We start from the raw sequence: 14,527 nt of genomic DNA, 5'->3' as shown, positions 1-14,527 counted from the left end.
AACATGGTCAAAGGAAATGCACTTTATGTAATCAAAATGATATTGTCGATGAATTCCACTATATGTTAAAATGCTCTTTCTTCTGTTTTAGTAGGAGAAGCCTAATTCCAAGTAAATATTTCAATCGACCGAACACACTAAAATTTAAAGAACTGATGCAGTCAATGTGGCGCCGTTAAATGTCGCAACGCCGCTCAATGTCGCACTTGCCGCTAAATGTCGCACCATTGCCGCTAAATGTCGCAACCGCCGCTAAATATCGCAAAATCATTTGCCGTTAAATGTCGCAATGTTAACGTTAAATGTCGCACGAATTCCCCTTACCGTTAAATGTCTCAACACTACCGTTAAATGTCGCAAGATTGAACTTAAGTTTTATTGTTGTATCAAATTAATTAAATCTGCGTACTCAAGACGAATTTTGTCTGTTTGAAAGCGAGTGAATTTATTATATATGAAACTGCGTTTCAATTTTTGCGACGATAATACTCATCTTGTTAATAATGTGTATTGTTTTGCGTTGGATTGTAGCTGAACTTATGCAAGTAAATATTGATAATTATACAATTGTATACTTTTTGTATGAAACTGCAAAATTGGCATTGTTCTGTAAATAGTTTTGTATAATCATGTCTGTAAAATTGGCAGAAGAGACAGCCTAACGGTTTGGCTGCCTGAGGTGGCAGTTTGATGGCCTTGTTGACTGAGGAGGCAAATTGTCTCTCAGTCGGGAGAGGAAGCCTATATAGCTGATGACCTGGGCCTTAGGAGTTTGAAACTCGAATTTCGCGTGTATCAGATGCTACTGACGGTTGTGAGTGGTCCCATTTAATGTATTTAGTATTATTGTATCATAGTTTGGGGACCTTTCTGTTGAAAAAGTGTCAGAGTTAAATCGTATACATATACATACACAGTGCGGTAACTGGAGTGCAGGTATCAGTTACCCGCACTCCAGACAATGCCCGTTGATTGGTTCATTTTTGCTGGGGTTTACTTATTGTGACGGCAGAGAAAGGGAAAGGGGCAGAAATATCATATTCAAATGCTCGTTCATTGGTTCATTTTTTCTGGGGTTTCATATGATGACAACAGGGAACGTGTTTTTATGTTTGACTATGATACAAAAGAGAAAGAACACCAAAACACTCGGCAATCTGATTTATACTCGGGGGCTACGCCCCCTCGTACAAATCAGATAGCCTCGTGTTTCGGTGCTCTTTCTATTACTTATTGAGCAAATTCAAGTGATTTTGACCCATACTCGGCTGACAAACATGTATTAGTCTATGTTTACGTACCGAATCGTTGTGCCACTTTTTTTGTCTGCACAAATGCTCTCGTTTGCTGATAGATATTTCATGAACGGGAAGGGCTAGAGACTTGAGGTCGGTCTCATTTGGAAGCTTAATACAAACTTGAAATAGTGATAAAAGTTTTTTAATTAATTATCTGGACAATTGTTTTCACAACGTCCCGGGAAGTGAACCCCTTGCTCGTAGACTCGAATATGGAGTTTCCGGCCTTCTCTTAACTTAGCTCATATTTCACTTTTTTGACACATTTAAGATGAACACAGAGTTTTTTTATCAATGTGGTCATATTTTCTTCCCATGTCCAATACTCGTGCCTGTGTTTCCAACGTGGCTCAAAAACTAATTAGCCTCACCAAACAAATAGTACGCAATTATTGTACTGTTTAAACCTGCAACACACGTAGTTCTATTCATTTAAAATCAAATTCAACTAACTGCTAATTCAGATTGAGTACCGCTAAATTTCCAACAGATGTAAGAATGTAAGCCAAGTCGTTTGAGTCAATGCAACAAAACGGATGTTTCATTGAAACAGATTCATTAAAAGAGATAACATTAGAAATGAATCTCCACCGTTCATTTACATTTCTGAATGCAAATCGTCGTAAGAGTATAACAGACGTGATATTTGGACCATTCATTGCTACTCACTGAACTTGGAGCATTCATTTGAATGAGTTTATCAATCGAATGATACAAAAAGTGATGCACAATCTTACTCTTTTTTTTTCTTTCTTTGGCAAAGATCCCTACTGCAAAATACATTGTAATAAGAACCTATGTGTCGATGACTGGATCAAACCGGAAATGAAGTTTTCCTCAGACGAACCGTTCAGCGCATGCTCAATGTCCGTTATCAAGGACGATTTTAAAATTATTTTGAGTATTAATTTGTTATGGGTATAAAGGTTTGTCAGATATGAGTAATTTAAGATACCTTATTCAGTGGTAGATTTATGTAAACATTCACGAATTACGTCAGCACAGTTTTCACGTGCATAAGCAGACGACATTTTAAAATTTACTTTTTTTATAAACAGGACGGTTTAAAGTTAATTCAAAAAATGAGTATACAGTGTGCTTTAATTATATTATACGCCTAATTTGAAACCACGAGTACTTCAAGGGCCCAATTACGCCTTAGTTTTGGGTTGCAAGTTTTCCCCGTGTACCAGGGTGCACGAAGCGCACAAGACCCTAATTTAATTATATCCACCATTAATCCTAATAAACATGCCTGTCTCAATAGACTGTATTAGTTTCAAGTTGTTTTTTTTTGTCGGGTAAGATAATATTAATTATTATGAAAACATATGATATTGGAATATTCGATATTCAGTTAACCTTTAACCCGCTGTCGGCAATAGGTTAACTACCCATACGACCAGTTTAGTCTAAGATCAGCGGGCACATCCGTCTGATCATGGTCTGTACTGTTCGATTTTCATTCAGTACATATTTTGATTTTTTTTTCTGAAAGTGTCCATATTGAAAGATGGACAAGTTCATTTAAGATATATAGCGTGGTAATGATTAATACTATATTCAGCTCAAATAGAAGGAAAAAAATACATACAATAATTATATATAACGTTGAAAAGCATCAGATATTCTACAAGCAATCTGATAACAATCACCGATTTTATTTTGAGGCTATGATTAAACACACAAAAAGGACTTAAAAAAGATACTGCACAAAAACGCAGATAACCCATTTCTGTGGTAACTGTCTCAAAAAAAGCCTCAACTTTTAATTTATTTGATGATTATGTGCACATAGAAATTGCTGGTATAAAATGACGGTTTCAAATTTAAGAAAAAGTATCAAATATATAATTATAATAATATTTACTGCGAAAGTATACCAGGGTAATAAGAGGTTGGTTATTTATCTATGTTTTGTGGTATCAAGATATCTAATATGAAAAAGAATGTCCTTTGTAAACATTTTCAGATATATTAAGTAGGTTTGATATTACAGGAATAAATTAAAATTCAAATGTGAATTTAAGTACGTTTTAAAAAATGGGGGACAAAATATTCAGTTGTTGCAACTACCCATCCTTTCATCTGTCGTAAATTTTGTAAGATATAACAAATTCAAGAATGTTTCTTTGATGTCAGGTATAAAAACTATTGCGAGGGAACAAATTAAAATTTAATATCTATGGATCAGTGCGACCAATTGTGCCAAAGGCTATTGTAACTTTATCCCTATCTTCAATTGTTCTTTGATTTTTTTTGGAAAGAAACATAACATTTTCGTCTAACTTCCTTATGTTTTTTATTCCACTTCTTTAATTATGATGTTCATGTCTATATCTATCTCTACTTTTTTCTTCAATTTCTTCCTCGCCCTTCAGTTATTTCACTTTTTCTATTCTTCACGTTTTCTTGACTTTCCTCTTTTTCTCTCTCCATCTCTTTTCCAGTCGCCCTCAGTTCAACTTTCCTCTTCTTCTCTTTCATCCCCTCCGTTCTCTTTTCTTCTTCTACGCCTTTGCCATCTGTCCCCTTTCCTCTCTTACTATCTTCTATCCATGCATATTATTCTTCTTTCTCCATGGTTGCCCTCCGTCCCCCCTTCCTTTTCTTTTTTCTCAACCTATGCCCTCCGTTCTCCTTTTCTTTTTTTCTCTTTCCCCGTTTGCCCTCCGTCCTCTTTTCCTTTTCTTATCTTTCCTCTTTTGCCATCTGTCTCATTTTCTTGTATTTCCATCATTTTTTTTATTTTCCTTTTCATGACAATACAATAAACAGAATAATTAATTTAAATAATAATTGTACAAGTGTTTTGAAAAGAAAACGATGATCAATTTTTCGTCAGAAGAATAGCTTTTTTATATTCATAACTCGCATTAATATAGTCTATTCAACAAAATTTAAGTAAAATGTACACTAAGTGTTATTAGATCTGATTGATATTGACTTAGCATTCAAAACACAGTTACAGGAAATTCACATAGCTCGGGCTTTTCTTTCAAATTAAAGTGAAAAAGAGAAAATCCCATTTTTCAATGACTGATTGTAAATAGCATGTTAAATGAAAACGTTTACCTGAATCATACCCAGTGTGTTTACCCTGTAATCAGAGACCTAAGTCAAACATATTTTATGATAGCACTCGAGACCTGGAGTGCTCTTTTCTCAAATCCCCAGTCGACAATCAAAGATGCTTTTGGGCACGCGTGTTTGTTGAGCAATAAACTTATACCCCTTATATCGAATGTCGAAAGTAATAAAAAGTGTCCGTGTTACGCTATGTTAAATTGGTGAATGTTAGATAAGCGGTATCCATTAAATTGAAAGCTTTGATAGAAGGTTTTAACTTAAGTGAACTGATCCGGGTAAAAGTTTTATTTTTTATAATCATTAACCTGTAAAATAAGCAGCGGCTATTCGGAATGAATATGAACCTTTCGTGCACTCTCACAATTTGCAGGTAATCGAAACCAGTCTAGTTATAAAAAAGTTGGGATAAATATTTGATGCGTTTGAAAATGTGACGCTGAACTTGTCTATCAAACCGCTTTCTCAGCTAGCTTACGGAACGTCGGTGGTTCTACTCAGGTGCCCGTTCATGCCTGAAATAATGCAAGGAAGGGAACCTGAGGTCTTCCTCCACCAGTAAAGCTGGAACGTCGCCAAATGACCTATACTGGGTCGGTGTGACATAAAACCCAAACAAACAAACAAACCACTTTCTAAAGTTTAAATTACAATGAATCCTGTAGTTACTGTGTGAGTGTTTTACCCGCTTTAAATGCAAAGATTTGACTATGAAGACATGCACATATTGGAGCTACTCATGCAGTAATGAGTATATCAATGAAATTACAAAATGTAATCTGTCTTATGATTATCATAATAATTATGTCTTCCAATTGTCTAAAAAAGCAACAAACGTTTGTCACACTTATTAAACTACGTATACTACTCTTACTACTTTTATTACTATTATTACTAATATTAGAATAGTGCCAGTGTTACACCAGAAAAAGTCCCATATCGATATTTCTCGTCGCTGTTGGTGCTGGTGTTGTTGTTTTAAGCTGCACATTCTCTACGTTGCTAACGCTGTACACTGCACTAAACATTTCGAGCATGCAATCGATAGAACTTTGTGTAAAATTTCGTAATTTTCACAAGTACCCGATTAAAAAAATTCAAACTTCAACACTACTCTATAGTTACCTAAAATCATAGAAACCTTAGATTGGTCGTATGTTTTCACGTAAGATATCTGTATTTTAGATTATCTGCGAAAGTAATCAACGTCGAATTGATTTGGCGAAAAAATATACAGCAGTCACGTGATCCGTGCATACGATGGCATGTACCCTTTAAAGTCAAGATCTGAAAGATAATAAACGTTTGAGCTGACAGATTTACAAGCGCTTTGTTTAATTTCACTCTCCATAAGTCCCTCGATTTTAAAGACGCACACGTCCCCCGTTTTTTAATAAATCACTTTTCAATCAAATTGTAAATCGTCGCTATCTTACGTGGTCCCTTTTGAAAATTCACGGACATCGTGTTATCTTAAATCTTTGACACCTAGGCGCAACATTTTAAGATTTTGAATATAAACCAGATAAGAAAGTAGTCCCTACAAAGCTGCCTGATTTTCATTATTGCGACGGAGATTTGATTAATTGTTTTTCTATGAGTAAACTGGTCTTGAACCCCATTTTCCCCCTAATAATTTAATCACAAGTAAAACAAAATGCCATGAGGATAGGGCTTATGGAAAGGTTAATTAGCTTCACTCAGTTTGATATTGCACAACTGGGAAAAAAAGGAGAAAAAAACATATTGGAACATTCTAAAGAAAGTTTACTATGAAGCCTACACGGTTATTAATATAGTTTGTTGCAATAACTTCAACATGAGAACATTTTTCCAAGACTTCTTAATTGTTTATTTTAAATATGGCTGTAATTCCATTTATGTTACAGATTTAAGCGTAAAATTACAGTGTGATCTGCACTTAAGTTTTACTGAATTTGGCGAAGATTACTTAATCATGCCATGGTTCCTAAAAAAATTATAGTGATATTCAACTTTGATTTCCTCATCTTTTTTATTATATTTTTATAGACCAATTTCCCCACCCCAACTCACATACCTTCCGGATTCATATAGTTCGCTGTCAGTTATACGTCCGTATCGAGTAAAATATATTTAAAATGAAAAATTAACCCAAAGATTCAATCTGATAAAAAGGAAATTGTAAACTTTTTATAAGGTGTAAACTTCAAGACAGTGCTTTTAATGACCCTTGTAAATTCGTATAAAGAACTGTATTTTGGATATTTAGAGAAATTCAAAAGCTTTATACAACGGTGTTTGCTAATAATAAAAATGCCCGCTTATTCAGTGATATATGATGCAAATTTGATATTATCTTGCAAAAAGTCCTCTTTTGGTTCAACATCAAAGGGCTGCCGGCGGTTTTGAATTGAGCTTTATCGAAAGGAAAAATGTAAATTGAATAGTTAAGATTGAATATGCGTAAGAGAAAACGGTAAAATAACATTATGACTCTCTTTATATGTTTCGTTTGGAAGGCTCAAATTGGGCAGAATTTTCATAATTTGCCGTTTATAAATATTTGTGGTAAAACTGGATAGGTCATACTAATCAAACGCTCGAGAGAATGACCTCATTTAATGAATGGTGTTTATAATTACCATAACTGCGCTATGCCAAGAATAATAAGTTGATACTTTTAGACATTTCAACATATTCATCTCCCGATAATACAGTTAAACCTCCGCAGAGCAACCCCCTTTGGGGGACAAAGGTTTTGATTGTCCCGGAGAGGTGGTTGCTTTAGAGAGGTTAAATTTATTGTAATGTATTACTTTTGGGAATTATGGCAACTGTAGAGGTGTTCACTTATTATGCCCGGGGTTGTGGTTAAAATCGTGTTCCATGATCGCAGGTGATTTTTATATCCGGGATAAGAAAATATCGTTAAATATCATTTTGAAAAAAAAATGAAACCTTGATCCAGATTTATGTAATACTAAAGGCTACTGCTGGTGAATTAAATGATTGAACCCTTCTTAAAAGTATGGACTGTTTTTCTTGCGGATAAAATGCCATTTCAAGGATTTTTCAAAAGAAGTACCAATGCACTTTAAAATGTATTATTGCGTCTTTGTAAATATACTTATTGTATTCTAATTTCAGTTTGAGCGGCACAGGAGGTGAAAAGTGTATGGTACATTATGGTATGACATTGAGCATAGATTAGGCACTTTTATTCAATTATATTCATTTATAATTGATATCTTATGCTATTAAGAAATAAGCAATTATAAAATTTGTCGGTGTCTATCTAATTTAAACCTTGAGCATAGAATTGAATTGATTATCGCTGCCAAAACGAAAATTAGTCCTGTGTCAACTTTTTTCTGTTAAATCTGATTATATTTTCAGATAGGGGTGTCCGTGAATGGAAAAAAAATTAAAAGCTGATAGAAATCTTAAGAAATCTTATGAAAACCTAAGAGAAAAAATCTTCTCCATATAGTATCAATCAGAAATAGAATAGAAAATTAATCTTAAAATTAGATTTCAATTATATTTTAGCGACCGCTTTTTAAAAGGTCTGGAGGTGATTAAAGTTGGTGCCGAGGAATCGCGTGTATATCACGCTATAATTAGTCCCATCGGTCTATAATACGTCCCACCGGTCTTTAATCCGTCCCACCAGTAAAGTTCATAGAGAAGGATACGTTTCAAATATTTTTATAAGGGTTTGAGTAAGATTAAAGTTATTTTTGTGGTCAGTTTGTGTCAGCCTGGTCAATATCAATGGTTAATTGGCCGAATTGATTTCAGAGTCAAAGTGAATAACCCAAAGAAGACAACACATCAAACCGGCATGTTGGGGTAGAATACGTCGCAATTTTATTTACTTTAAATATCAACGGTTGGATGTTTCACAGAATGAATCAGTTTTGTTAATGATAAACACATCTTTGAGTAACAATCTAAGAGAACCCTTCAAATCTTATTAGCCTCCTATTAACTGAATATACCCACGTTACCACATCCATGTTGTCTGATCATGGTCTGCACTGTTCGCAATTCAGTTTGTACATATTTTGTAAATTCCCTTTAAATGATAGATGGTTTTATCCAAATTGAAAGATGGACAAGTCCACCTAAGATATTAAGCGGAGCGTGGCATGGGTCAAAGAATTACTGAATAATTCTCTAAATCTCAATGATTAAAAATCAAACCTAAGATTTCATGGAATATTTACTCATACATCTTTATGTCGCTAAATAAATGAACACATATTTGAATGCAATCCAGTCAATATGAATTGGATGTGAGCTCTTCTTTTAATGTGTAAAATATTTATTATCAACATTTGACCCCATTTAGTACATTGAACTGAAAAGCCTCATAATTACTGTGAATTATTCTATTCGTATTTGTGTGTGCTTTATTACAAAATTAAGCACTGGACCATGTCGTATTTCTCCTCTTATCGCCACTTTATTATTTTTATTATGATGCAAATTTTTTTCGCAACCTCGCGATCTTAGGTTAAGTATTTGTCGTATAAAATGTAATTCAATCTTACTTCAATTTTATAACAAACCATTAAGAAATTGAATGTAATATTATTTTATATTAACAGCCCACATGAAAATAGGAAAATCCGCTATGGGAGGCGAACTTGCAAGTGACAATTCATTCGGAAATCTTGTTTTCGTAAGATAATCACGGACCGTTTAGTCCGTATAACCGCGGATAAATCCCGTTCAGCAATCACAATTCGTATTAGTTTTGATGAAAAATATTTATCTTTGAAATTAGATTTTCCCAGCATATTTGTTTGCGCAGGATTTTCAGCAAAGGTTCCGTTGTTTGCATTAGTTCTCTCTGTACAAACTGATCAAAACATTTCACAATAGGCTTAAATCACGAAATGGTACTTGTTAAGTGCCGTACAATCGCTATATTTGTATATTTATTCTTAAGAGTAAATGTTTACTAAACCGGTGCTCTATGAGAAAATTACCCCTGACAGCCGGCAAAAAAAAAACTACCAAAATTGAGAGAAAAGTAATAAATTTGCCTATCGTTTGCTCATCGTTGACAAAGCAACTCATTTTTCTACTCGACAAATATCTATTTCTGGTACCAACAACATAATAATACGTTGCATCAAAAGAGTGGGCTCTTGAAATGATTGAATTATAAATTGAAAGAAGAAGGTTCATAACATTGTAAAATAGTGCTGCATGTTTTGAAATCCGACTAAATGTCTTTCATTAATAGTTTTTACCAGTCTCTGATTTAAACGAAAAAAGGCAAGTGAAAAAGAAATTCTTCGGAGTTAAACTTGTCAGAGCCATCGTTGCACGTGATAATTTATTTACTTTGACATTTTATACATGTAAAGCTATGCTATGCGAATCAAACGAAGACAAATATGCGAATCAAATTTCCACATTATATCCTTTTACATTAAGATTTCATTTATTAAACGAGCAATTGTAAAATTGTCAACGAGTTGAAATATCACATTTAGTAATTGGTTATGGCCAAGAACGCGAATAAACTTCAATTTTTACGACGGCATAAAATGCGTGATATCCACCGTTAAACGTCTTTTTTCAATTGACCAAACGAAAAATAAATTAAATTAGAACGTGCACACCTGTTGTAAAACACGAATTTTACATTTATCGCCATTGTAATTGCCTGAAATTGATATGGAAGACATGAAAGTAGGCGTGTAGAATTAGTGTCATGCTGTCACGTGGTATTGTCATGTGACAGCCTCGCGCACATCCGGGAATCTTGAAGAACTTTTCCTGTCCATCATGGCGGGTCTCGTTGACAAAATATTCAATAAAGTTTTAATCCAATACTTCCAGCAATCAGAAACCGACATGACATTTAACCTTTCTGATTGGTGTTCTCCTTCTAAACAAACCACTGGAAAGAAAGGAGAACAAAACATTTAGTGAAAAATGTCAGAAGTTCATGAATCGAAAACAATCATTGTAGAATTTGTATGTAACGCAATTGGCTATACAACGGTAACCATTGTGATTAAAAGCTTGACACTTCAGATTTCAGTTTTGAAAAATATTCAATTCTACATTAAGTAAAAGAACTAAATTCAATAAGTTTATCGTCCATTCACTTCATGAACTTACTGTCAAATACAAGCATCGAAAATAATTACATAGAATTTTTGCTATGTTTAACTATTACAGAAATAGCAAAATGAATGAAGAATTGAATACACTTAAAATGATTACCCTTCACTTGCTGAATTAGTGTAATGGATTTGCCCGGACAGTTCACTCAAAGTTATAAGGATTTCAATATCAAAATACAAAGATAGAGCTACCAACAGTATAAAGGCTGGGTGGACTGCACATATGTTTAGGCCTCGCATTATTTTGGTGACAAGGGTTTTAGCAGCTTAATGGCTAAGAATATCTTATTATCATTGTGATTATTACACACAAAGTGCCTTCAAGAATAGAAGAATATCAAATCCGATTTCGATGACTTTTGCCAATTTTGTTGTTATAATAAAAAAACCAAGTTTAGGTAAGGACATAAATGCTTTAACATACTGTACCATTATATATAACATACGTTCGTAACGACAAACATGTGCATTTGTAAACTAAAAAACTTCTAAAGGGAAGTGTAAACAATATATTTTTCCCCGATTTCTTTGACCTTTGGCAAATTTTTCCATTGAAAAGATTGCCTGTTAGATCATAAGAATGAAGAATTCACTTAAGGGAGCGCGATTGGCAGGCACATAAATGAGCCCGAACTTGTGGTGCACATTTTCAAACCCGAGATTATAATATTATCACCTAAAATGACGCCAAAATGTAATTATCTGCACTGATAGTTTAAGTTTGTCAATGTAGCTCTTTTCAATAAAACTCTTTTCTTGATATTAAATTGTCGTTAGATTTGATTTACACTTTTCAAAATACCCATTCAGGCTTAATAACAGACCTTGTACTGAACGCTTTAAAATGTATAAATACTTAATAGTGGATTTGCAAATATTAAATGTAGTGAAAAACGATGATTTGAAGTGATTACAAGGCGGTTCAAATATACATTGTATATAAATGAAATTTCCTGAATATTATTTGTTATTGTCGGAAAATTTAATAAATAGATTGATCGTATTCAACATTGACCAAGACGTTTTAGATTCCCCATCGTATTGTAATGAAAAAGAAAGAAACGTATATTTGAGTTAAAGTAAACTCGGAGCGAACGATGCTCAAAGTCGGGTACAAATTCAATTTAAAGCAATTCAGTAGTAAACAGGGGAATTCATTATGTTACAATAGTATACATGGAAGTTCATTTTCTTAGAATTTTATAATAACCCATTATATATGCTATACCTATGTAATCTAGGTAAAGGAATTGTATTGAAGTCAAAAACAATGTCAAAAGACATATTTTTGTTATCAAAATGTAAATAAATATACATTTTTAAATAAAAATGTGTGCTAATGTAACCGTTTTAAACTTTTGTAACCTAATTATACTATTACAATTTAAATATACGATGATGTTTAGGGATGTATATATATTATTTATGAATTATGATAAATGTTAAAATGATCAATCTTTAGATGACAGGGGGACACAAAATTATCAAAATATTGTTCTTTCATTTTTAAAAAGAAACTTCTACAAAACTTTGTTATTAAAACCTCTTAAAATTAGTGATAGAGAGAAAAAGACAAATAATTATACATGCGAATAAATGTATCTAAACCCCGATTTCATTTCACAGTAAAATAAAATAAATGAATGAAATAAATGTCTACCTTCTCACAGACATGCTGGCTAGAAAATTCAAAGGTTGTCTTTAATTTCAGATTGAAAACATTACTTTTATATGTTCAAATCGAACCACTTTGATTTCTTTTAAATATATATAGAACGTCCTTAATTCTATCAGCTTCAAAGGAAACTTTGTTATTTGTTATTGATAACCGTAAACTTTAGGCTGTGAAATTGTTTTCTACAATTTAATAAACTTTTTTTTCGTCAAAAGAGGCTGACTGTTTTAACTCTTTGTGGTCCTTTTTGCACAGTCGGTCAGTTCAGACGAAGTGGAAAACATGACCGGAAGATGGTGGGACTTTAATTACTGAAAAGTTATTTGCAATTTTATTGGTAGGTACATTTATGACGTTTGTGGAAACAAAAAAATGGGTCGAATTTTATGCGAAAATAATAACAAAAGAACAAGGCGACATTTCAGCTAACGCGTTTTCTTTGTTACATGGCATTAGAAATTAGTTTGTAATTTGAGAGTTTTTGCGGCGGTATGTAAATCGAAGAAAGATTTCAAACTTTAATATAAAAAAAATAAAAGAAAAAAACTCGTTTAGGCGTCTGCACAATAATTTTGTAATTCTATTCCTAATGATTAAACGTGTCTTAATTACAAGTAAGCACGTGATCCGAAATTTAAACACTTTCACTCCAATGTTTCCATTGTTTAATGTTTGATCCCGTTACACAAAACTAATCGAATTAGAGTGAAAACACGTGCTTGGAATTTAGTAAAGAAAAACATTTTTTTTGGTAATATTTGTTTGATCATAAGTCTTCAATCACGTTAGAAGCACCGGCACTGTCCTTGTCACATTACGACTGTCAGCTTTCCTATTGGATTAACCCGTGCACCTTGTATAGCTGGTACATGTATCAGGCGCAATTCATATATACGAAAGTTATTTTTTAGAAAAAATTATTTATCTACTGTAAGATATTTTAAATAATGTATTTCAATTAAGAGGAAAACATACGTATATGTAATACTCCCTGATCATTTATCAAAATATGTCAAAACTGGCACGGTCTGGTGCATTATTGTTTTGATAAACATATTTACATATAAAACATGCAAAGTATATACTTTTTAAGTATTGACAAAAAATCGTTTTTATCTATTTACATAGATTTTCAGCAGTGGGCTTTTGAATTTGTCAATAAAAAAAACTTTAAATTACTTATAGCCGTGTCTCCCGTGCTGTTTACCTACGCTCAGATACGTCTGCTATGTTATTACTTATTTAGTCTTCCCAGCATGTCGTCTGCGACTGATCTTCTCAAAGCTCGTGTCTTGTATAAACTTGTACCTCGAGCATTTACTTTATTATAAATATATTCGTTTAAATAAAATCTTTAAAGCTGCCTTTCATCCCTTTTATAAAATCATAAAATTGCACCGAGCGTAAATAATGATATTAGCGCGGGTGCTGTGAAATGAATTAATTGAAAACTTATTTAAGCTTATTTAAGCGGAAGACATCGTTTCTTCAAAGAGACATTTTGAAATAAATGAGAGAGGCCCCTGTCATAAACACAGTTCTAGCTGTACCGTATGTAATAGTTTCATTTTCAAACACTGTTCAAACCAATCGCCATGATGCTACATCTATAAACGAACACATTTATAGATCTGGTAACAAAAAAGATAAGATGAAGCTTATATCTTATAGAAGTAAGCATATGATATATAGACAAAAATAAACAACAAACAAACAAAACTGTACAGAGAAAATTTAAGGACAAACACATATGTAGGGAAAATGAAACAATCACCAGGTTTCGTGATTTTTGTAACGCAAATGACATGCTAAATTTCGTGAATGTAACGTGTAAACTTGTGAAACTGCTATCTGTGCCTCTAATAAACAAATGTACAAATTTATACAGTACTGTTTCTTCATCAGGGCCTCAGTAAAAAATATCTCTAAGTTGCATACCACGCGACGCGTACCTAAAGCACACTTTCAGTCCGCCTTCAGTTTGTCATAATTCATCAAAAATATATTCTCCATTAAGCAATCGCTCACGCGAGGTTTTTGAACGAAAAAAAAAATAATCCTCGTCTATGTTGTAAACAAAATATTTCGAAATACATTAGCAATTTTTAGCTGATCAGATGCTAGTGGTTTTTAACGATATAATCTTTTTTGTTAGCCATGCCGTAACGTGCTGTTGTATACCACAGGCTATTTCTAATTCTACGGATCGGCGGAGTTACCTAAATAGGGGCATATTTCATCTAGTATTAAATATATCTACAAGATGATCTAAATAATTTTGAGCGATTTTTATGTTGTTATCTTTAACGTAATTTCCATTAATCGACTCTTTGATG

Source organism: Ruditapes philippinarum, unplaced genomic scaffold, assembly GCF_026571515.1.
Source record: "Ruditapes philippinarum isolate M1 unplaced genomic scaffold, ASM2657151v2 ctg4533_1_1_1_1, whole genome shotgun sequence".
Lineage (NCBI taxonomy): Eukaryota > Metazoa > Mollusca > Bivalvia > Venerida > Veneridae > Ruditapes > Ruditapes philippinarum.
The sequence above is the reverse complement of the archived record's forward strand: the minus strand, read 5'-3'. Positions refer to the sequence as shown.